General features: G+C 34.3%; 1 long non-coding RNA gene across 1 annotated transcript in view; it reads left to right on the top strand.

Moving 5' to 3' along the window:
• The window catches only part of LOC121028101 (uncharacterized), a 55,879-nt gene extending 41,270 nt beyond the window's left edge, over positions 1 to 14,609 (top strand). The window contains exon 3 of the long non-coding RNA XR_005789070.1: positions 14,575 to 14,609. This is a non-coding gene — a long non-coding RNA (uncharacterized LOC121028101). The remainder of the gene's footprint in view (positions 1 to 14,574) is intronic.
• The last annotated feature ends 7,180 nt before the right edge of the window (positions 14,610 to 21,789 follow it).

The raw sequence follows: 21,789 nt of genomic DNA, 5'->3' as shown, positions 1-21,789 counted from the left end.
ATACAGATTTTAGAATTAATAATTGCGTTTTGCATGGTCATGTCCTGTACGGTAGGTATAAATAATCAATTATAATTATTTTACTAACAGTATACTTGAAAATAAGATTTTATAAGTGATACTACTTAAAATAGAATACAAACCATCAAATTCATAGGAATAAGAATATAAGAAACGATGTACAAAATCTCCATACAGAAAACTATATTATTAAAAGGACTTTGAAAGTCTTAATAAAGGGAGGGATTTTCCATTTTCATTGTTTGGAAGACTTAGTATTCTAACCATGTCAGCTCTCACCAAAGTGATCGATACATCAATGCACACTCAGTCAGATATCAGTAGGATACTTCATGGAAATGGACCATCCAATTTCAAATTTTATATGGAAATGCAAAAGACCAAGAATAACAAAGATAATCTTAAGAAGAGTAAAACCGGTGGCGTTTCAATAACTGATATAATGATTTATTATAAAGTTAGTAAAATTAAACAATGTGATATTGGTATAAGGATGGTCAAATAAACTAAATAAATACAGAAACCAATTATTTAGACATAAAGAATCCTGTAACTTAGTTCTAAGTTGCAACTATAATGTAGTAGGAAAAGAGTAATCTTCAAAATAAATAGTCTGAGTCCATTGGATATCTGTATGAAATTTTAAAAATGAACTTTTTTCCCAATGTCCTAGAATACACAACTGTCAAATTTAGATAAAGCATGGACCCATAATGGAAAGTAAAATGACGAAAATTAAAAGAAGATATCAAAGGACAACATCTTTGTGGTCTTGGAGTATACCAAGTTATCTTAAACTGGATATTAAGTGCCCTAAACATAACAGAAAAATGTGATGAGTTTGACCATATTAATCATTAGGTCTCTTATTTATCAAAAACTACCAATTAGTGAAAACCGTGGAGATGGTAATTGTTATATATGTATCCAACAAAGAATTCATATCCAGGATATAAAATTATTTGTACAAATCAATAAGAGAAGTACAGATAATCCATTTTTAGAACTATGCAAATAACTTTCAGAGTCATTTCACAAAACAAATATCCAAATGGCTGATAAACATATAAAGCTGTTCAGTCTCAAATATATCTGGGATATGCAAAATAAAATTAAAATAAGACATTACAACACAGCTTCCAGGGTGGCCCCCATTTTTTTTTTTTATATGATGAAGTATCTTAAAGGATATGGAGTAAATGAAACTCCTACAGAAACTCCTCAGTCGGTTAGGCGTCCGACTTCGGCCTAGGTCATGATCTCGCAGTTTGTGAGTTTGAGCCCCACGTCAGGCTCTGTGCTGACAGTTGGATCCTGGAGCCTGCTTCAGATTCTGTGTCTCCCTCTCTCTTTGCCCCTCCCCTGCTTGCATTCTGTCTCTCTGTCTCCCAGAAGTAAATAAATATTTAAAAAAAAATTGTTGGTGGGAATGTAAATGAAACTTTGGCAATATATTTTTAAGCCGAACAATTGCATACTCTGTGATCCAGTGATTTAATCACTAGATATACATTTACCAGAAATACAAACAAATGTACATTTAAAGACATGTTCAACAATGTTCCCAAAGTGCAGTTTGTAATATGTAATACCTAAAAGCCATTTGAATTTAATTTAACAGGAGAATAGATACATATATCATGGTTTATTTAGGCAGTGAAATACAGTATGACAATTAAAGAAAGAAAAAGCCGCACAAAGAACATGAATAACTTTCATCATTATAATTTTGAGTGAAAGAAAACAAAAATAGCATAAATTTCACGATTCTATTTCTATAAAACTCAAAAATAAGCAAAACAAATCTGTGGCAATATAGCCTGGAGTAAAGTTTGCTCAGTAGATGGTCAGGGGGTTGGTCTGGGGTTGGTCTTGTTGAAAACAACTGGTCTATAGATTGGGTTGACAAACTTTTTCTGTGAAGGGTCAAATAGTGGAATTTCACAGCTTCGTGCACCATAGGGTCTCTGTTGTGACTGCTCAACACTGTTGTAAGGAAGACAGCAGCCATGGAAATATGGAAGCTAATGTGTTACTATGTTCCAATAGCACTTTATTTACAAATATAGGAGGCAGGTGGGCCATATTTGTCCCATGGACCCGGTACTGCGACCCCTGCAGTAGATAGAAAATTGCTATACTGAACTTTTCAGTCAATGATGCTCCCTGCAGATCAGTCTGTCCATGCTTTTCTGCTATTTTATAAGCTTTGGCTTGCACCAGTAGCAGTTTCAAACATTCCTTAAATTTAAGGTTCCATTTTATTGCTCTTTAAATTTCAATCTGTTGCATAGTCTGTTAATATGAAAACAGAATTTGTGCAACTAAATTTGCGTAAGAAGATTAATTTCAAAGAAAGAACTTTTAAGAAATCTAATGTCACATTAAAGAGAACCATCATTTCTTTTTGCACATGTGATCTACAATACCAAAATTTAAAAAAAAGTGCACTTTGCCTTTTATAGACCTTTTGCTAATAAACATAATCCTGTATTCCCAATCCTTCCATCTGTATTGTGAACATGGATCAAGTACAGAATTACCTAGAGAAATTGAAATAAAATAGAAGACCTTTGGGTCATGGCAATAGTGTACTTCCTTGCCCCAAGAGGAGGTAAGGAACGACTTCTTACGTTTAGATTAGCTAGGGTGGGAATTCACTCCCAACTTCTATACTCCTGTGATCCTTTGGCAGAGGATTTTTAACATTAACATTAACATAAAAATATAAGTCCCAAAGGTTAATTATAAGCAGAGTTGTCCTTGGTAGGAAATATCTTTCGTTCCAATCATGAAAAAAAAGTGCATAATGGTGTAATAAAGCTGTTTGGGAAAAAGATAACGGTCAGGTGCTTTTTCTGTACTCTTGGGAGAGAATATGACTGTTGGAAAGCAGGCGTGGGAGCTAAGATGCCTCTTTACCCCTCATCTTACCATGACTTCTTAGTGTGCTCCTGTGAAATTACTTTAACCTTTTCCATCTAAGGTGATGAGTTTGCAAGAGCATTGCCTTTTACTCAGAGGTTCCAAGAGGCATTATTAACGGTTTTTCTAAAAGGAGTTCTTTGTGCATCTTTTTTTTAAGCATCTTTTAAAAATTGCCTATTTAAATGACTTCCCTTCCTTCTCAAGATTTTGATTGGCCTTTCCAAGTACTAAGTAGAAAAAAATATATAGTTTTAATTTCATCAAATATTTATTTGTGGCACAATGAGAAAATGGACAACTGAACAGTTAATTTTGAGGCTAGATGGATTTTCTTTTGGCTGCAAACGAATGCTCTTTATGGGTTCATGGTTTCTGGGGAATTTGGCTGCAGTATGAGTTTTGTTTCTTGAAACTATTCATACAGTCTTGATGTACACATGTGTGAAACATTATAAGAAGACTTCGCCTTTTGGGGTTGGGAACAAAGAAAAATTACCAGAAAACTAGATAAGGAAACTGAGGCTCCCATTGGTGAAGTCTGAACTGAATAACCAGCCTATATCCTTTTGTTCTTCAGGCATCTGAGCACTTTTAGGAGGCTCCTCATCCTTACTGACCTAACACAACCATACCTAGAATAGCATTTCTAATTTGATCATAGATCCAAGCGTTATGTCTGTAAATGGAAAAAAATTTGAATCCACAAACCAATTTATGTGTCATACCTGATAGCTTCTTAGACCCTGAGACTCATGGTTGCTCTTATTGATGTCTGAAAAATAGTAAATTTGGAGCATCTCTCTTTTATCTTTCTTAGCTTTGTAAAAACCACTCAAATGACAAGTATCAGGAAATTGAGTCAGAGGTTAAGTGTTCTGAGCATTCTAAGAAAAGGAGCTATATAAATGCAAAGCATTCATATTATCATTGTTGAAACACATTTCCTCATTAACCTCCATTTCCATGCCAAGAAATGTTCTTCAAAATGCTCATTTTATCTTTGACCTTTTTGCATGCAGACCATGGCAGCCACCTAGTAAAACCCTTGGTACTGTGCATATGCTTACAAATATTTCATTATGAATCAAGCTTTTCAGCTGGTAAACACAGAAAAATGAAGCATGAAATAAACCAACACTCCAAACCAAAACATAACTAAAGCAAAAGTGAAAAATCTCAAGCCAGACTTCACAAACCAAATAAGAGTTTAAATTCCCTGTCCTGTAATAAAACCCAGTTTATTGGAAAGGGGCAGCCTAGTTTTAATTCAACCATGATCATTTATTTAAAACACATAATATCTCTAAGTCCATGAAGGGAAAGGCAGTAGAGAATGGGGGTAATTTTACTTTTACTCCCACTCAAATATAAAGACTACTTGCCACCCTATTTGTAAAATTTGACTACAAGAGATGATATTATATTAGCTAGTAAATCATAGGGCATATAGAGATTCAATTTTAAGATTGCATTAGCTTGCTTACAATTTATATTATTACTTGCCAGTAAAAGAAAACAAATAGAGACTAGCAACTTGGTCTGAATTCTTCTAGTAAATTAGGGGGTTCCTTTATAGCTCTTGAAGACATTAAATAAATGAGTTGACAAGCTACTGATTTTAACACCTCTTCAGAAATAAGTGAATTTTTAAAGTGATTCTAAAGGACTAGTTATAGGCAAATTTTGAAGGTAGAAGGCAATAATTAACTTAAATGGAAAAATAGAACATCAGCAAAAATAGAATAGTCTTTGTACATGTTTTCTTTAATTTTGAACATTTGTTGTATTTAGGATGATACTTAGCTCTAAGCAGTTGATTATTGTAGTCTATCTCCTCATTTTCCTCCTGTGTTCTGTAACTTGATCTCAAGCATCAGTATTTTCAGCATACTGATGATTCAAGTATCATCATTTTAAGATTAATATACAGTAAGTCCAAAGGAAGTTTAATTTACATTATAACAAAGAAATATGGGACCAATCCTTACTTTACAGTATTTTCTTTTTGGGAAAAAGTATAAGTTTAAAATGGAGATATAGGATAAAAATGTTATCCATACAGCATTCATTCAGTCATTCATTCATTCATCACACATTTAGCACTTACTGTATATGGAAAATGTACCACAAACATTCTGTGTTCAGAGGCTTTGACCATTGACTAAGAAAAATCACTCAAATCTCTTTTCTCAGTATTATAGGAAGAGATTATTCTCTAAGGTCAATTGGTCTAAGGCTCTAAAAATATGATTCAGAATATATTGAAACATTTCCTCAGAAGTTGTTTTTTGTTTTGTTTTGTTTTGTTTTGTTTTACCTAAATTGATCTTGTTGGGGAGTTGATACTTAGAGAAGGGAACATTTTCTATTCTCATCATGTGTTCATGTGTGTGTGCATGTGTATGTGTGTGTTTGTGTGTGATAACCCAACAGCTTGTACACCTGTTTCTGAGATTTCCTGACTCCCTTACCTGATTTCATAATGTTTGTTTATTTTTGAGAGGGGGGAGGGACAGAGAGAGGGAGACAGACAATCTGAAACAGGCTTCTTGCTATCAGCACAGATCCCAACATGGGGCTTGAACTCATGAACTGTGAGATCATGACCTGAGCCAAAGTCAGACACTTAACTGACTGAGCCACCTAGGCACCCCTCCTTTATCTTATTTTACATCATATTTACAGTTAGGTTTTTTACTATTAACATGGAATTGTTAACACGTACTACCATGGCTTAAATGACTCTTGTTTTCTACGAGCATTTTGTATATACCAAAGACTACAGCCTTACAAGCAAGTTTCTGGAATTCTGAAATGAAAAGCCAGATAAGTATAAAGGGACAAAAAATATCCAAGCATGTTTTCACACCATGATTTAATCATCCAGTGGTGTCTGAGAGTAAAAGGGATACTCGTAATAGTTATGTCAAGACAACAATTAGAAAGTAGGACCTTAGCAAACTGCAGTATATGGTTAACAATTTGTATCACATATATCTTAAGCTTCAGAAAGTTGCATGTATGTGTAGGTGCCAAACTAATGCATAGCCTAGTAAAATCCAATTGCTTTGAATAGGGTAGCATTTCAATTCAGTGAGGATGCTGAAAAATTATCTAAAAGTAAAGGTTATTGTTAACATATAGTAACATAAGTACTTTTAACATCTCTGAGGAGTAAGTTTTGTGCAACCATTCTCATCCTGCCTCCACAGGAGCATCTATTACTGATGTAGGTATGAAAGACTGCCTTCACCCTCTGTTCAGAAGTCGGCACCTTTACTGAGCACTCCAGCCTCTACTGCTGTAACCTCTGCGATTTTTTTCCCCTTGGTTTAGGCAGTATCACATTGCTATGCTCAAGTCTTAGTCATTAGTGTATCATAACTGAGGCCAGGTAAAATTACTAGTAACATTTTAATTCTTACCCTACCCAAGCATACCTTGACAGTTATGAAAAAAATGTTTGTGTAAGTCTCCCTCGGGATTAAACTTTAAATTAACCTTAAATTAAATATACTTGAAGAGATGGTATTTGCCCTGTTATTTGTGGAAAGTCAAATACTAACCACTCAGATCTTCTAGGGAATATTTAAATATTCTTTCTTTATAGCCAGCCTAAGATCTTTAAAAAGTCAGAATGTGTATATATTATTCATAATATACTATTATATATAATTATAATTATATGTATATTATATAATTATAAATTATTATATTGTATATATAAGTATTATTATAATTATATACATAATATTCCCTAGTTTTATGTTCATAAGATGTTTTTATGAAAATGGTTTTCATTCATAACTTTAAAGATTCAAAACATTTCATATCCTGGGATCCCCCAAAGTGATATGGAGTCTTTAGTCTTTCTAGCAAACTCAAGAAACATGGATCCTTCCATTACTAATGATGCATTTTTCTGATTTTTATCTGAAAATGATTTCCTTGAGCATACTTGTCACAGACCCCCATATTGGATGCAGTTTTCTTCAGTTTATATTATTAGTTTGTAAAGTTACCTTAAAATGCTATCTTTAGGGGTGCCTGGGTGGCTCAGTGGGTTAAGCACCCAACTCTTGATTTCAGCTCAGGTCATGATCCCAGGATTGTGGGATCGAGCCCCACGTCAGTGTCTGTGCAGAGGAGGGAGCCTGCTTAAGATTCTTTCCCTCTCTCTCTGCCCTTCCCCTGCTGTGCTCTCTTTCTCTCTCTAAAAGTAAAAAATAAAATAAATTTTTTAAAATGCTACATTTATAAAATTATCTTGTCGACAGCATTTGAAGACCCAGAACCAGAAGTATTGTATGCTTGATTTGTACATTGGATGGAAAAAGTAGATGATAGAATCCCATTACAGGAAAACAAGTAAACTGGATTGTCACTTTAAGCGATTTCTTATGGAGGATTTATTCTTTAGCTTGTTATGATTTCTTTATTATAGAAGCAGCTGTACTTGTTATCGCACTCTGCCACATCATCAGTCATCTAGCTACTGCAGAGAATTCCCCCGGCAGAACAGGACATTCATGAGTTTATATTACTGCCATAAATTCTTTGGCTGTAAGTTTTTATACAAATAATCCCATGTCTCTTGTATATATTGCACCAATTGGTTAATAACATGATCTCTACCCAGGGATTTCTGGAATGTTCTATCTTTTAAAAATAATTGCCGGAGTACATTTTTTACATACACTAAAAAATATTCTAAATGAGATTGGGCATTCTGAGGACATCTATATGATGAGAAAATATGATTTTCCTTAATTTTCCATTTTAACCTGGTGAGCTTTCATTTAGCTGCATGACATGAAAACAACTATTTACAAAAGGGGTATATAATAAGGTTAGTTAGGTTTAAAAAAATAAAAATATGAGGTAGCTTTTCAAATGAGAATGGTGAGTTCCTGGCTGTGAAACTCTTTTCACAGTTTCTGCATCACTTTTCAGAGCTCAATAATCTCTATAAAGAAGCCCAGCATTTTCATCATGCCAACCATTAAGTACTCGCCAGATTATATGGCTATTAACAAATTATCCTCACAATAGAAGTGAAAAGAGTGCTAAAGCACACCATTTGGTCCATGTACTAAAGCCTAATGGTACTAATCTGATTTTCTTTTACCTCCTTTTTTTCCCTGACAAATATACTAAGGTAAAATATTTCCCACAACTCTGAAAGATGGAAGTATTCTTCACTGGATTTTCTTTTATCAGTGTCTCCTATGTTTTTGTGAGCTACATTTCTTTCTTTTTTTTAAATTTTATTTGTTGAGAGAGAGAGAGAGAGAGAGAGAGAGAGAGAGTGCAACCAAGTGGGGGAGGGGCAGGGAGAGAGAGAGAATCCTAAGCAGGCTCTGTGCTATCAGCACAGAGCTTGATACAGAGCTCAATCCCATGAACCATGAGATCATGACCTGAGGCAAAATCAAGGGCTGGAGGCTCAATTGACTGAGCCATCCAGGTGGCCCTGTGAGCTCCATTTCTGATTGTAGTAAACCATTGACTGGGTCTCAGATTTTAGTGATGAAGTTAATATTATCTGAAGAACCACAGGAAATTTTTCAAAAGGGAACACAGTTAAAACATAAAATACATCAATTTATATTTGGGAAAGAGATAGTTTGGGATTAGTGTTTATGATGTAAAGTGATCTTTTTAACCATCATTATTCCAAATCCAGTCAGTTTTCCAAAATGGAAAGTATGGTCAACTAAAGTGAAACTTCTAATTGCTCATATACTAGCCTCAGTACCACGTTCTTCTCATACAAGTATATTCAACAGCTTACATTTAGCTGCAGTTGAATTCGAGTTTAAAGTACGCCTGGTGTTGAAATAAAAAAATGAGGTCACTCCAATAAATATGTCCTCAAAGTAGATATAAGTGGATTATCAAGTTATAGATTCATGTATAGTAGGATCCCATTTGTAGGGAAGAGTCATACATGTTTGCTTATGATTACAATATTTAAGTATACCTACAAAAATATTAATTGTTGTTTATAGGCAGGAAATTTGGAAAGTGAGAATAGTGTAAATTGTAATGTTCACTTTATTTACTTTTTGAATTTAAGTGAATCAGGTATGAATGAAAAAAAATTAAAAATAAGAAAAAAAGAGAAAAGGAAAATGATGTAAACTCAAAATTAATCTTTATCAAGAAAGGTATATTTATTGTTTTTAATTCTAAGCTATAAAAATAATATGGTCAATTCTAAAATAGAACTGAGTTAAAGAAACATTTTAAGATTTGGTTAAGAAAAGCAAATAAAACCATGATGAACCATAGATCATTTCATTCATGCAATATTTTAATAACATAAATTGTCCAGCTTAATAATTTACCTTAAAATAGAGAATAATATTTTAGCGGTGTTGTAAATTTTAAACTTTAGTCAGGATTTTAAAAGTAAGTATTCTCCATCAAAATAGCATTTTTATTTTTTTTTTTTTAGTGGTCGCAAGTATGCCAAATAAACATGATCTTTATGAGTGGAATGATAATTGTTTTTAAAGCTGAAAGAATCTGTCTTTTTAGATTTCAAACTCATGAGGTTTATGCTACATATATAAAACATCTGTTAAAAGAAGTGATAAAAATCAAGAGAAAATACATATGAACTGTAACCAACTACTGCTGTCTAACTATATGCCTGGACCCAGGGATGATAGAATTACTTGCTGTGTTTTGGGAATAAGCGTGATAAAGATAACCGTAAGTGATGCCATTTGAGAATTATAATTAGTAGAATTTTCTGTCCAACAGTTGGAACATTTCAGGGAGATGTTGAGTTTTATAATTTAGAACAAAGTGGGAGGCATAGATGGCACAGGTCAAGAGCATATCACCTCTCAATTACTGAGCATTCTTTTCAAACTCAGTGGGCTTTATCACACTTTTTGTTATCTGACCGCTGTAGAAGATTTTTTTTTTTCTGGAATATTCCATGTCTGGTTTTCAGGCATGAATAATTTAGACCAGAAGTTTAATCAAAACATATTTGCTATGGGACAAATTCAGAAAATGAAGGGGAAAAAAGTTGAACAACAGGTCTAGATTCTAGTTTCACTTCAGCCTCCATGTGAAATTTTGGCTTTAATTATTTAATCATTCTGGGCCTCAAAACATGAGATATATATATTTTTTACCAAATGCGTCCTAGGGCCATTTATGGTTGCCATACTCTCTGTTTCCAAATTCCTTGAAATGTTTCGATCATGATAAATGGGTGCATTTAGATACCATATCCTTTATACAGCAGGCATCATCGACCTTTCCCTGAGAGTCCAGGTGCTTCCTTTTCTTTTTTCTTTATTTTAGCCTGTCCAATGAGTATGCAGAATAATAAACTACTCAATTTTCAAATTAAGGATGGTACTTAGCAGTCATCCTTTGATCACAAGGAAGAAGTGATCAATCTAAAACATTACACAATGGGAAATTAATTTATCTCAGCCAGTAAGGGTAACATTTTAGACATATATGTTATTATGTGTGTATTTGATGGGGTAAGAATTCACTTTGAACAGAATAATACAGCCACATTGTGAAGATCTGACACGGGACGAACTGGAAAGGAGCCTGCTTCCACAATCTAATTTCTTTTTTTTTTTTTAATGTTTATTTATTTTTGAGACAGAGAGAGACAGAGTGCAAGTGGGGGAGGGGCAGAGAGAGAGGGAGACACAGAATCTGAAACAGGCTCCAGGCTCTGAGAGGTCAGCACAGAGCCCGACGCGGGGCTCGAACCCACGGACTGTGAGATCATGACCTGAGCTGAAGTCGGACGCTCAACTGAGCCACCCAGGCGCCCCTACAGTCTAATTTCAAAGTCAATCTTATTCTATGATTGTCTCCAGGAAGAAAATAGAGTACTCCAATAAAGTACCTCTCTTAATTCTTCTCTGACACATACTATTTATCCAGTTGTTTGGGAATCTCTGTATTTAGAGAAGAGAGGAGGTCATATATCAATAAAGCAAATATTTCACTGACATACTTTTGAATTTTCACACAAGCTAACTCCAAGACATATAGGTAACCTGTCTATAGATATGTGAGAATTTTCTATTAATCAAAGAAAAATCATTTTTAATCAACTCATGTGTTCATGTATTTGTGACCTCATTCAACAAATATTTACTGATCAGCATTAGTACCACTTTTCCTTAGTGCTAGGGGGTCAGTATGATAATGAAGAACACACAGTCACTGCAGTACATGAGCATACAATTGAGAGAAGATAAAATGTCTGTATGTGACAATTTTCCAAGTCATCATGTGGTAAATTCCAGAAGATGAATTATGTTGAAAAAAACCTTACTTTGGCTGTGATAATCACATAAGTCTTCATTGGGAAAAGTTCCTTTTTGTTATATAAAGGTCCATTTTGGCAATTTAGCCTATGTTTCCCTTAATAACAGTATTTATTGTTACTTATGATCTTCTAGGTTAATTATTATATGGTTATTAAGTAGGAACATGTGTTATTATCTCAGCTTTGTATGTAAGTCTAAGGGTACTGGACAGATGGCATGGTGGTGTAAATGGCAGAAGAGATTTTGTATCTTTCCAGATCACCATGTAAAAACAGACAGAGCAATGACAATGCAAACTCCCTAATCCGTGTACATTCATAACAAAACTGGGTAAGAAGTTTTCCTACAAACTCTAAAGACCCCAATTACAAGCAGGTGGTGATAACCCACCAAAAGCCACAAGACCTTCAGGATATCAGCATCTGTATGGGAGAGAGCAGAAAGAAGAAACAAGACATGAGATAATGCTGAGAAGAGGAGAACCATCTAAGAACCAAACTCGGGGATTTCTTGATGAGTTTGAATCTGAGTGAAAAAAAAAATTATGAATTGTGCTATCATGGAGAAAAATGTGCTGAAGTTGGGTTAAGAAATAATTGACCGTTTTCTACACTAGGGGAAATCAAGTTATAGCTAAAATGAAAAAAAAAAAGTAACAACATTATGTGGTTTAGAAATATAGAAATAAATGCTAGGGGCACCTGAGTGGCTCAGTCAGTGGAACGTCTGACTTCGGCTTAGGTCATGATCTCCCGGTTTGTGGGTTTGAGCCCCACATCAGGCTCTGTGCTGACAGGTCAGAGCCTGGAGCCTGCGTCAGATTCTGTGTTTCCCTCTCTCTGTCCCTCCCCTGCTCATGCTCTCTGTTTGTCTGTCTCTCTCAAAATAAATAAACATTAAAAAAAAATCTGGTAAGAAATAAATGCTGGCTAAAAGAGTTGAAAGCAGGAACTGGGGTAATGTACAATGAGACAGGAGGCTTCTATTTCCCCCTATAGCCTCTGTAATACTATTTGATTTTTTGAACTATGTATGTATATTGCTTTGAGGGAAAAAATGTCTATATTAAAAGTATTGGCAAGAAAATAAAAAAAAATATTGCACTGGTCTAAATGAAAACTGAATATAAATTTTTGAAAGTAACATTTGACTGCATTTTAATGTTAATATTGAAATATAGCAGGGGTGCCTGGGTGGCTCAGTGAGTTACGCATCCAACTTCAGCTCAGGTCATGATCTCATCGTTCGTGGGTTCAAGCCCCACATTGGGCTCTGTGCTGACAGCTCAGAGCCTGGAGCCTGCTTCAGACTCTGTGTCTCCCTCTCCCCTCTCTGCCCCTTCCTAGCTTGCACTATGTCGCTCTTTCTCTGTCAAAAATAAGTAAAACATTAAAAAAAAGAAATACAGGAAAACATCAGGGAGAATTTCGGTTAAATCCCAACTCAGTCCAGAGAAAACAACACATGCTGCCTTCACGCTGAGCAATTTTGGCTGTAGTATGTGTTCTGAAAATAGTAGTATTCTCTTCTTTTCTTAACAAACACTGAATTTATTTTGATGAAGATTTCTGCCTGTGGAATATTTCTGAAATATATGGCAATTTTAAAAATTCATTAGAAAAAGTAATCGAGATAATGATGAATATCAGTTCACAAAGATGTCACATTCACCTCTTGTTAGATCATCAAAAAATACTGACAAACCTGTCTTCATATGGCCAGCAAATGACTTGTCATAAAATTTAAAAAGTCAAGCCTTAATTCCAAGTGTTTTGACACAGATTGAGTGATATTAGAGTTTCTCCAAAAGGGAATTCTAAGAATCAACCTAAGTGATAAAACTTACTTAACTAGAACATTGGTTAATTGTTTAACCCGGTAACATTAATATCTTCCTTGATATTTTTCTTAAAAATTGTTAAAGTTGAAATAGAAAAAAAAATTTATAAACCTTTCCATCTTTCAGCACATCTAATATTTTATTCCTCCTTTCATAACCTAACACACTGATTTGTCAATACTTCAGTTCTGAAACTTTGAAATTGCTGTTAGAGATTGATTGATAATTTTGTGAGCAAGTAAGGATAACTTCAAGTATACATAAAGTATAAAGTAAACTCAGTGAAGTGAACCCTGGTGTAGTGAATCCAGCCACTTTACAAGCACTCTGATGAAGAAAGAGAATATTACCATACTTCAGAAGCCCACACGGCACAATAGATTATTTTTATCTGGTTTTGAACTTTATAGAAATGACAAAATACAGCTTATACTTTGATGTCTGGCAGGCTTCTTTTGGCTGCCATTGTGTTTGTGGGATGTATAGTTGTCGTATGCAGCAACAAGTTGTTCTTTTTCATTTCCGTATAGAACTCTGTTCAATTAGTATGCCACAATTTACTTAATCATTTGATAGAGATGTAAGTTGTGTGAAGTTTTGAGGTGTTAAAAGTAGTGCTGCTATGAGCTTTCTTTTGCGTGTTCTTTGGTGACAGGTGGGTATATACCTGTTAGATATATACAAAGGGGTAAATGACAGGGTTGTGAAATATGCAGTTTTCCATGCTGTACCAATGACCACTAACAGTGACAGTGTATGAGAGTTTTAATTTCTGCACCAACTTACCAACATTCCTCAATTTCAATATTTAATTTGGCCATTTTTATTTATTTTATTAATTATTATTTTAGATGTTCTATTTATTTATGTTGAAAGACAGAGAGAGAGAGAGAGAGAGAGAGAGAGAGAGAGAGCGCAAGTGGAGAAGAGTCAGTGAGAGAGGGAGACAGAGAATCCCAAGCAGGCTCTGTGCTGGCAGTGCATAGCCCGATGGATGAACTGTGAGATCCTGACCTGAGCTGAAATCAAGAGTGGGACGCTTAACCAACTGAACTACCCAGGCTTCCCTTAATTTGGCCATCTTAAAAGATGCATTGGCATCTTTCTCATCACTACTAAGCATGTATACTTTTGCATGTATTTATCAGTTATTTGAATATGATCTTTTGTTGTTGACACATCAATTTAAATTTCAAGACACTTTTGAGTTGCTTTTTTTCATTGATTTGTGTGAATTCTTTGAATATTTTAGGCATGATAAGTAATGCATTGTTTTTCTTCAGCCTATTTTAAGTTTATTTCTTTGTTTTTAATTTTTGGGGGTTTTCATGTGTCTGGCAGTGGCTATTATTATTATTATTATCATCATCATTATTTATCCTCTGTGGGGTTCACTCACCCTCTTGAATTTAGAGTTTTATGTCTTCTGCTAAATTTGATATTATTTGATATTTTTTTCAGCTCCATACTTCCACCTTTTGGGATTCTGCTGATCTAGAGGTAAGATTGTTTTTTCTTCTTAAACACATCCTTGAGGTTCTATCCATTTGTTTTACTCTATCTTCTCTCTGTTTTTCAGACTGAATAATTTTTATTGATGTATCTTCAAGTTTACTAATTTTTTCCTTTCCTCTTGATTCCTCCAAGTGAGTTCTAAAAAACTTTGTGGTTATAATGCTTTTAGTTCTTAAATTTTTATTTGCTTGCTCTTTATATCTGTTCTTTCTTTTGTGAGGATTTCTATTTTTTCCTATGTTTCAAGAGTGTTCATAAATTTTCATTGAATTATTTTTCTGGTAGCATTTAAAAATCCTTGTCAGATCATCTGTGCCATCTCAATGTTGGTATCTGTTGATTGTCCTTCTTTATTTGAATTGATGTTTGATGTATGATGAACTATTTTCTTTTTATTGTATCCTGGACATTTTCAGTATTATTATGAGACTTAGGTTTCTATTTAAAGCTCATCACTGACAAACCAGGATGGTAATCTGGGCTGTATTCACACAAATAATCTCTGCAGATAACCCCTGGCCAGCAAGATATAGAACCCCAGCTATCCTTAATGTTTATATGTGATTGTAGTCAGGGTCTGCCCTTAACAGCCTCTCTGCATGCCCATTCATTGGTTGAGAAGGAAACTGTCTCCTTACTGCCATCTTGGAATGGTGGTAAGTCTGTTTACACATAAAGCCTCTATACATGCCCACCAACCAGGAGACAAAACTATCTCTTCACTGTACAGGTGAAGTGGAAGTCAGAGTTCTGCTCACTTTAGACAGCGAAGAGCAGGTGTAGTCAAAACTTAGTCCTTCCAGGGCTGAACGTCTACCAGCCTTACAGGTAGAACTTTAAAAAAGCATAGCGCGTGCGCGCGCGCGCGCGCGTGTGTGTGTGTATTTTTGGTTAGTGCCTATGGTATAGCTAGGCTGCAAAAAACCTCTTTATCAACTAAACTGGGATATGTAGGAGGAAAAAACCCAAGAAATTAACAAATAATAACAAACCAGCACAAAATAGGAAACTCACTCCTGAGTCCTGGGGTCTCAAAAGAGCCCAACCTTCTTTTTCATCATATTTCTAAGTCCTCTAATGTTTGTTTCATATATTTTTCCAAAGTTTATATATATATACCTAAGCAGGATAAAATAGGGTAAAATATGTCTACTCTGTTCTTCCAGAACTAGAAGCAAAATGGTATCATTTCTAAGTTTCATTTTCAGATTATTGCTAGTAAACAGAACACAGTTGACTTTATATAGACCCTTTCACTGGGGATTTGCTAAGTTTAGGTATAAATTCTAACACTATTTCCTTTTGCATTTTCTACATTAAAAATATGTTATTGAGGTGCCTGGGTGGCTCAGTTGATTAAGGGTTTGACTCTTGATTTTGGCTCAGGTCATGATCTCACTTGGTGAGTCTGAGTCCTATGTGTCAGATTCTATGCTGACATCACAGAGTCTGCTTGGAATCCTGCCTCTCTCTCTCTCTCTCTCTCTCTCTCTCTCTCTCTCTGTCCCTCTCCTGCTCTCACTCTCTCTCTCTCAAAATAAATAAATAAACATTTAAAAAAGATATTATCCATAAATATTGGATTTTCTTTTTGAATATTTTAAACTTAATTGCCATAGTATACAGGGTTTAGTAAAAGCTTTATGTTTAGATTTGTCAGGTAACTTTTAATATGTGATTATTAAACATAATATTTGCTATAAACTTTTGCTTAATACTCAACCACAGTTAAAAAAAACTCTTTTAATTTCCTCTTTTGCTATGAATTTTTATCATGAAAGAGTAATTTTATCAAATGTTTATTCTGCAACTAATAAAACAGTTATTTGTTTTTTCCCATTATAGTGAAGCTGGTGAGTTTTATTGATAATTTTTCACATATTAAAGTAATCTTTAATCACCGACCAAACCTAACTTCATCATGATTTCTTCCCTGTTTTTATATTTTCCTGGGATCTCTTCACTATATTTATGACTTCTCATCTATATTCAGGAACAGCTTAGCCTTTAATATTCATTTCTTTTAAAAAAATTATTTAACATTTATTCATTTTTGAGAGACAGAGACAGAGCATGAGTGAGGGAGGGGCAGAGAGAGAGGGAGACACAGGATCCGAAGCAGGCTCCAGGCTCCGAGTTATCAGCACAAAGCCCCACTTGGGGCTCAAGCTGATAGACCATGAGATCATGACCTGAGCTAAAATAGGACACTTAATTGACTGAACCAGGCACCCCAAATATTCATTTCTTATAGTGTCCTTGTCAACTTTTTTGTATATAGATTTAAGTTGGCCTCATAAACAGGTTAGAAAGTGTTTCCTCTATTTCTATCTTTGTATGATTGATTTTATTCTTTTTAAATGTTTGAAAGGATTCACCAAAAGTCATTACTTTGTGGGAAAATTTTAATCACAAATTTAATTATACAAATACATATAGGACTCTTCAGATTTTCTTTTTCTTGTTGTGTTAATTCTGGTGATTGTATTTTCTGTAAATTTATTCATTTTAGGGGCGCCTGGGTGGCGCAGTCGGTTAAGCGTCCGACTTCGGCCAGGTCACGATCTCGCGGTCCGTGAGTTCAAGCCCCGCGTCAGGCTCTGGGCTGATGGCTCGGAGCCTGGAGCCTGTTTCGATTCTGTGTCTCCCTCTCTCTCTGCCCCTCCCCCGTTCATGCTCTGTCTCTCTCTGTCCCAAAAATAAATAAAAAACGTTGAAAAAAAATTAAAAAAAATTTTATTCATTTTAAGTAAGGGCATCAGCAAGTTTGCAGAGTGGTAGATATCAGCCTTTGTCCTCTCTCCAAAAAATAGCATATATTATATGTCTGCATATATATTATATATATAATAACATATATTATATATATGCAGCCTTAAAAAGAAGGAAATCCCACCATTTGCAGCAATGTGGATGAACCTGTAGGACATTATGCTAAGTGAAATAAGCCAGCACAGAAAGACAAATACTGCATAATCTCACTTATATATGAATTTAAATGTAAAAACATCAAACTCATAGTAACAGAATAGGATGATAGTTAACAGGGGCTACGAGGTGAAGAAAAGAGGCATGTGTCAGGGTGTACGTACTTACATTACAAGATGAATGAGTTCTGGAAACCTAATGTATAGCATGATATATAATTAATAATAATATATTTTATACTTGAAATTTCCCAAGAAAATAGGTCTCAAAAGTTCTCATCACAAAAAAAAAGTAACTGTGTGAGAGGTGGATATGATAATTAATATGATTGTGGTGAGTATTTCACAATGTATATGTATGTCAAAATACCACATTGTGCAACCTAAATATATGCAATTTTTATTTGGTAATCCTACCACAATAAAGCTGGGGGGAAAATCCTTTAAAAGTAGAAAAGAAAGACGAACACTTTTTATTCAGTAAGTTAAATATTATGAGAAAGCTATGCATAATACCTGCCATAATTTTTTATACTTTTATAATCTATAGTGATGATGCCTTAATTATCCATTATCATTTTTGATATTGAAGATAATTTCTCTTATTTTCTTTTATTTGTCTTTTTGTTAAAGACTTTATCAGTTTTTTCAATTCATGAAAGAACCAGTGTCTGGCTTTTTTTCTTTATTGTATGTTTTGTTCCATTTCATACATAATATCTCCACTCATTTTTATCAAAGTTTTTCTGTTGCTTTCCCTATTTTATTTTTTATACTTCTTGAGATAGATAGTTTGGATGAAATGAAGATACATCATTGATTTTCTGGAATTGTTTCGCTAATACAAATGTAAGATGTAAACTATTTCTAAGCTTAGTTTTAGTGCATTCCATAAATTTCGATAGGTCATATCTTATTATTTAGTTCAAATTTTAATCTAATGTCAACAGCGATTTCACCTTTGACCTTTGAATTACTAAAATGTATGGCACAATGAAGCTTCTGGTAGCATTCTCTTGCTTGATTTAGGTGCTAGTTACATGTGTATTCATGTTTTAAAAAACACTTCTTGATTAAGTTGTATGTTTTGATTTGTATACTTTTCACTAAAGGTATTCTACCTTAATCCAATCTAGATTAGAGCATATTTTTTAAAAGTTTAAAAATTATAAAATATATTTTTTTAAATTCCAAATAGTTTGGCAATAATTAAATTATTGTTAATTTTTTAGTTTGATTTTATTTAAATACCTTGAATTCTTTCAATCCTTTTTTTTTTTTAAATACTTGTTGGAAGTATAATGTGATAATGTTATTTATTTAAGAAATAACTTTTTAAAATATTTTGTGAGTGTAGTGTTATATAGGTCAACCAAGATTACCAATCATGTTGTTTTACAGTTATTTAGTAGGATACATTTTTTCCACCTTAATTATAGGTTCGTTAGTCTCCCTTTAGTTTTGTCAGTTTTTTTTTAATTTTTTAATGTTTATTTTTGAGAGAGAGAGAGAGAGAGAGAGAGAGAGAGAGAGAGAGAGGGCATGAGTAGGGGAGGGGCAGAGAAAGAGGGAGATGCAGAATCTGAAGCCGGTCCATACTCTGAGCTGTCAGCACAGAGCCCAATGTGGGGCTCGAACTCACTAACCGCGAGATCATGACCTGAGCTGAACTTGGACGCTTAACTAACGGAGCCACCCAGGTACCCTGTCAAATTTTAACTTACGCATTTTGGAATTCTTTTATTAGGTACATATAAATGTATAATTATTACTTGTTACTAGTGGATTGCATTTTTGATATTTATAAATCTCTTTTTATACCTGTACTAGAACTTCATACTTTACAGTCTACATTTCTGTTGATAGTATAGGTGTATCAGCTTTATTTTAGTTAGTGGATGCATCTATTTTCTTAAAAAATATGTTGTATGTAAGTGATGAATCACTAAACTCAGCCCCTGAAACCAATACTACACTATATGTTAACTAACTTGAATTTAAATAAAATCTTGGAAGAAAAAGAAAAAAAAAACAGTGGGAAAAAAATAAAAAGTGTGTTTACCTTTGAACATTGTATATTCTTGTATTCACAGTGAGTCTTTTTAAAATAGCATAGTTTGTTTTCTAATTCAATCTAAGAATTCTTTTAAGAAAAATAATTTAATTGCATTAATATAATTTCAAACATGTTTGGCTTTATATTTACTAAACTTACTATTTGTTTTTATCTTATTAGGTACACATTCTTTTTCCATTCTTTAGTGATTACCATAGAGATTTAACAATGAATCCTTGATTTATTATAGTATAATATAATTGGTACTATTATAGCCCTCTTGACAATTCTAAAGCCATATCCCTTTAATTCAGTTTACCCCCTTCTTGTCTTTTATGTTATCATCGGCATAGATTTACAGACACATATACATATTAACACAACACAAGAAGACTTTGTTATTATTTCACCCACATATTTACTTCAGTTGCTCTTTATTCCCTCCTGTGTTACCTTGTTTCATACTGATTATTTCTTTCTGCCCCAAGAACTCTAATTAGTATTTCTTGCAGTATAGTTCTTCTAATGAGAAAATTCTCTCACTTTTTGTTCTCTGGAAACGTATTCTTCATTTTAGCGGATATTATCGCTGGACATAGTATTCTGGTCTGGAAATTAATTCCTTTTTACATTTTCAAGATGCTTTTCCTTTGCCTTTTAGCTTTTATCACATCTGTCAAAAAGTTTACTATAAATCTGTTTCTTTTCTGCAAATGATGTGTCTTCTTTTTTTTTAAAGACACAGTAATCTCTTGCTATAATCATGCTGCTAAATCCGTGGGTGATGGGTATTGAGGAGGGCACCTTTTGGGATGAGCACTGGGTGTTGTATGGAAACCAATTTGACAATAAATTTCATATATAAATAAAAAAAAAAATAAATCCGTCTATTTGGTACTTAATACCAATATCGTATTTTTCTTCAGTTCTGTAATTCTCATTTGTCTCATTTATTTTATTTTACTTTTTAAGTTTATTTATTTTTAAAAAATTTTAATGTTTTTATTTATTTTTGAGACAGAGAGAGACAGAGCATGAGCAGAGAGAGAGGGAGACACAGAATCCGAAGCAGGCTCCAGGCTGTGAGCTGTCAGCACAGAGCCCGATGCGGTGCTTGAGCTCACAGACTGTGAGATCATGACCCAAGTGGAAGTTGGATGCCCAACCAACTGAGCCACCCAGGTGCCCCCCCTTTTTTATTTTAGAGAGAGAGAGCGTGGGAGCAAGGGGCAGAGGGAGAGAGAGAAAGAATATTAAGCAGGTTACATACTCAGTGCAGAGCCCAACATGAGGCGCAATCCGAGAACCCTGGGATCATGACCTGAGCTGAAATCAAGTTGGACACTCAACCAACTGAGTTGCCCAGGCACCCCTCATTTTTTTCATTTTTAAATATTCTAGTCTCTGGAAAAATTTTCCTTATTATTTTCTGTGTTAGGTCTAAGGGCTAAGTCTGATAACTTCCATAACTGAGTGATTTGTTCTTGTTCTTTGGTGTTCTGGGGATTATTTATTTATCTACTCAGTAGTTATCAATCAAATGCTGCATATTTTGTCTGAAACACTATAGAAGATTAGGATTAGTTTACTTAATTTCAAAGAAAGTTCAGTCTTTTCTCTTATCACCAAGTATAATTGGGTTCATTTGTAGACTTTGTAAGACTTGATCTACCTCTATTCCAGCCCCTACCAGTTAAGCTTCCTAACTAAGTGCCTGGGATGTCTTCTAATGGTCCACCTCATTAATGGGTACTAAGCTCATTTTTTAAAAATGTTTATTTATGCTTGAGAGAGAAAAAGGGAGGTGCAGAGAGAAAGGGAGACACAGAATCCAAAGTGGGCTCCAGGTTCTGAGCTGTCAGCACAGAGCTTGATGCAGGGCTTGAACCCACAAATGCAAGATCATGACCTGAGCTGAAGTCAGACGCCCAGCCGACTGGGTCACCTAGGCACCCCACTGAGCTCCTTTTTTTGAATCTCCTCAGCACTGTGAGACTACTGAAAACTCCACTCTGTATTTATTAATTTGTTAGTTCTTTTGAGCCTTTCACCCTGTGCAGCTGAGGCGTTTGCTGTGTTAAAGGGAAGTTCATTGAGTGTTCTCCTTGAATCTTTGACTATTTTTCTCTCTGAGATCTTGGACCCATAAATACTGACTGCCTTTATAGACACAAAATG

Source organism: Herpailurus yagouaroundi, unplaced genomic scaffold, assembly GCF_014898765.1.
Source record: "Herpailurus yagouaroundi ecotype Mexico unplaced genomic scaffold, PumYag 100, whole genome shotgun sequence".
NCBI lineage: Eukaryota > Metazoa > Chordata > Mammalia > Carnivora > Felidae > Herpailurus > Herpailurus yagouaroundi.
This window is presented reverse-complemented; position numbering and strand designations above follow the sequence as displayed.